This window comes from Meleagris gallopavo, chromosome 29 (assembly GCF_000146605.3).
Source record: "Meleagris gallopavo isolate NT-WF06-2002-E0010 breed Aviagen turkey brand Nicholas breeding stock chromosome 29, Turkey_5.1, whole genome shotgun sequence".
NCBI lineage: Eukaryota > Metazoa > Chordata > Aves > Galliformes > Phasianidae > Meleagris > Meleagris gallopavo.
The window spans coordinates 4,066,800-4,071,168 of record NC_015039.2 but is presented as its reverse complement, the minus strand read 5'-3'; positions in this window follow the sequence as shown (position 1 = coordinate 4,071,168).

Here is a 4,369-nt window from a genome sequence, read left to right as displayed (position 1 = left end):
GCGCTGGCGGAAGCGTGGGGGGGGCTGCAGGTCGCTCTCCCCCCGCCCCCACAAACAATGGCTCCCACTCCATTGTCTGGTGCTGCGGCCACTCCCCTGGGGACGGCAGGGACGCAGGCATGCGAGCGGCCCGTGCCCTGTTCTCGTGTGGGTCCCGGTGGGCAGCGTTGGTGGCACTGCTGCTCGTGGTCTGTTTGCAACCGGAGACCACGGAGAGTTTCGTCTCTGGTCCCAGTGCTGTGCTTTAGCATTAAGGTTGGGTGCTGCCCTCCTCCTGTGAATTCCTCCTTGTTCCCCCCAGCAGACCCCAGCTGCTGGGGGTGCAGGTGGCAGCCTGCAGGGAGGAGCTGCCCTGTGCAGCTGCAGCACGGGGGCTGCATTGGGAGCTCTCAGGGCTCTAATTTAAGTGTCTGTACCACAGCTCACGCTGGTCTTGAAATTTTAAATTAGGCTGGCTTCTAATTAGCAAAAGTTAAAAAGAAGTTTCATTTCTATTGAAGCAATGCAAGTCTGCCTTGGCAGACTCTTGTGGCACAGTTGCCAGCTCTGACCTTTGTTTCAGGTGGCACTTTCCCCCCCTTGGTGCTTTGAGGCTGTGCCCAGAATCAGCAACAAATGGGGTCTGGGTGGCAGCTGTGGGTCCCAGTTGGTCCCCTGGGACCTGGGGTGTCCCCCACGGGGCTGTGCCCTGCTGGCAGCGCCTGGCTCGCAGTCAGCCCTGGAGGATGCAGTGTTTGAGCTGATGCAGCATTTCCAGCTCCACCAGGGTTGGGTTTACCCCGTTTCCCAAGGATGGGGTTGGGTGTTTGGGGATGGAGCAGGCATGCTGTCTGTGCGTGGGAGAGGCTGCCAAAGAAGTCTTAAAACTTGACCTAAGCAGCTTAAAAACACATCTGTGCTTACAGTGCTGCTGGCCAGCACTGAGCTGCAGAATGCTCCAAAGCTGCATCCTGTGCTGCCAGCTGAAGGACGGCCCAGCACAGCCCTGGATGCCACGCTTGGCGTGTTGCTGCCTGCTCTGCTGAGTGCTCCCGAGTCCCACGTGCTGCAAGGGTGGTGTGGTGCACCCAAAGCTGGGTCTGGGACTGGGTGTGCTTCATCATCCCCCCACACTCCCCCCTTCTGCTGCATCAGTCCTTGCTGTGCTTCCTGTGGATTGTCCTTAGTGTTTGCTCGCTCTGTGCTGGCTTTGGGCTCAGGAGGTGCTGGGTCACTGCATCCTCCTGCCTCGGTGGGATGGGAGCTGCCTGTGCTGGAGGTGCTGTGCTCCCCCCTTGTGTGCAGTGCGCTGTGCTTTGTAAGGGTGGTGAGGGGAGTGCAGGAGGAGTGAGGAGCAAGATGTTTCTAATTAGATAGGTTTGAGATCTCTCTCCAAATCTGCCATCCCTGGTTGGTTTTTCTGCAGCTGCTGACAGGCCTGGAGGCATTTCATAATGCTTGAGTTGCTGGGATCTAAAATCCCTTTATGCAAAGGGCAGGCGCCTTGTGCTGGAGCAGAGCTCCTGTTGGCTCGGGGTGCTGAGCTGTGCTGGGGACTGCTGTGGGATGCTCAGTGCTCTCTGAATATCCCATAGCTGCTGAGCTGACCCATTCCCCCAGTGCTGCGGAGATGTACAAGGGTGGTCATGCAGCACTGCAGCTAGAACTGGAATCGGCCTTGTGGCATCACTCCCATGCCTTGGGCAGGGGTCTGTTGGGGGGAGGGCAGGTGTAGAGCTGAGCTCCTCCAGCAGCAGCGTGAAGCCCTGGCACTGTGAGGCAGCCTGTGCTGCTGCGTGATGGCACAGCTGTTCCATGCTGGCAGGGCTGTGCCAATCCCCACCTCGGTGCCAGCAGCGATCCCACTCCTTTATCCACATCCCCACAGTCTCAGGGATGTGCTGCTGTGCTGCTCTGTGCAGACACGGGGTCGGGATCACAGGCCAGGAGCGTTCAGTTTGCTGGTGGCAGAGACCTTTGGCTGCTGTAAGAGCGCTGCTGTAATCACAGTGACACCCGGCCGAGCCCTGGTGACAAATCATTAACCTGCTCCGACAGGCTGTGTGCTGACGGGTGTTGGCGATAATTCCCTGTGAAACATTTGAACTTTGCAGATGTAATGCAATTGGATGGGGAAATTAAGCTGGGGCGCAGCAGCCTTCAGCCCTGCTTCCCTCCCTCTCACTCTGCTCCCCTGACAGATCTGGGGCCGGGTGGCAGAGCCCTGTGCTGATAGACACCATTATTCTTGCTGGAAACACATGTGAGCCTCCAAGCTGAAATCCTAAAAGCCTGCAATTATCGTGTTCGTAAAGGACAATTTGTTCTTGGTGCTCTTTAAAACAAAATATTTTTTTTCTTATCCAGATGGAGTTATTGTGATTAATTGCACTGTGCCAGCTCTCCTTTTCACAGGCAAATGGCGAGCTCCCATCCTCCCCTCCCGCGTTCCTAATGAGAAGAGTGAATTCTTGCTGAGGGGATGCGCCCTGCTGGGCGGTGGGCTCCACGGAGCTGTGGGCAGTGGGGGCACCTCCCCTGTTGGCCACGTTATTGGGCGGGCGGAGGGGTGAGGCTGCAGTGTGGGATCGCTGCGCGGTTCCCAGGATGGGGCAGGGTGGGGTGGGACGCGGCTTCCACGTGCGGGAGCGGCTCCTGCTGATGGCAGGGGCTGGGTGTTGGCTCCCAGGGCGGAGGGCGGCTCAGAGCTGTTCTCCACCTGGGGAGGAGCCAGGACAGCGGCTGCAGTCCTGCGTGGGGTGAGAGGGTCCCCAGTGTGGGCAGGGCCGTGGCAGGGGGAAAGACGACGACACGTGGGTGCTGATGGAGCTGGCGGGGGGTGCCAGGCTTTGTGCTGGGAGCCGTGCTTCTGTACGGTGACTGCGTGCCTTAGTGGGAGCCCTGCTCTGGGCGCTGCTTGGTGCTCCATCTGCTGCCGTTGGGGAGCTGCGCGGGAGCTGGGCGCTGCCCACAGTGCACGCAGTGGGGCTGTGTGGTGCCGCACCAACGGCTCAGCCTCGTGGTGAATGGAGAGAGACAAATAGAGACAGACCTGTGCCGAGAGCTGATGCGTGGCGGTGCTGTGCGTGCTGTCATGACAGGAATGTGCAGCAGGGCACCTTGTCCCTGTGTGCTGGCGGTGCCAGAAGGTGACAGCCCTCTGCTGTGTGCGCCGGAGCTGTCAGCAGCCGCTCTGTGGGGCGGAGATGTGGGGCTCCGGTGGGCAGTGGGGCCGGGGGGGCTGAGCACCAAACAAAGGCGGCTGTGCTCAACTCCTTTGTCTGCGGGCAGCCAAGGGCAGGGCTGCGGTGCACAGCTCCGGGATGGCCGCTCCTCATTAAACTTCAATCTGCTCTCATTCCCTTTGAACCCTTTGAGTTATCTGTGCTGCAGAGCCCTCATGGAAGCAGCCCGTGCCAGCACAGAGCTGGCTGTAATGCAGCCCCTTGATGCTGGGGACGTCTGAGAAGTGCCTTTCTCTCCCTCGTGTGCCACTTGTTCTTCTGATGGATCCTGTTAAAGCCCATTGAAGCTCTGGCCCGCTTGTTAGCAGTGGTGCCAGCCACGGGATGCGGCTGCTCTGGCACTGCTGTGCTGTCTGGGCAGATGGGAAGGACAGAGGTCACTGATGTGCAGCAGGAGTGCTTCTGAAATTGCCCCTTCTTACACTGTATTTGTTGAATTGCATTAAATCCCTCTTTCCTTTCTTTAAAAGCCTCGGTGGCTGTAGTTGCAGTTGCTCACACGCTTCCTGCAGCCCAGTTCACTGCTGGTGCACAGTGCAGCTCTGGTGCTGTGTTTTGTTCTGTGTCATGGAGGGGCCGGGGCAGCCCCAGTGCTGCTGTCCCCAGTCGGGGCTGTCTGTGATGGGATGCAGCCCTGTGAGCCCACCGCCAGCCCTGCAGGGCGAGGGGAGCCCAGGCGGTCCTTACCTCTGTGTGAGGCTCTGCTTATTGCATCCCTGCTGCTGTGCTGGGCAGCTCGGCTGTAAATCAGCACCGGCTGTGGATGCTGCTGTGTCTGTCCTGCCTGCTGTCACGGGAGCTGCAGGAAGGGGCTGTGGGAGCGGGGGGGGTGTTTACTGGAGACTTCCCCTGCAGACAGTCTGGGGGGGCTGTTGGGAGGGGACGATGCTGTCTGGCTGCTGATCAAACAGCCCTGGAGGAGCCTTCTGGCTGGGCTGTGCAGCAGCTTCCCCTGTTTCTTCACCAGGATGCCTGACTCCAGGAAGCAGGAGGAGAAGGTTTAACCTTTTCCCAGTCCTTGCTTGCCTCTGTGTGCTGTGCCTTTCCAGAGCTACTGTATGCCCCAGGTGTTCCTCTCCTTGTGTGAGCTGCTGAGTTCTTCTGTGCCCCATTCCTGACTCTTGAGCTGGGGGGGGGGAGGAGGG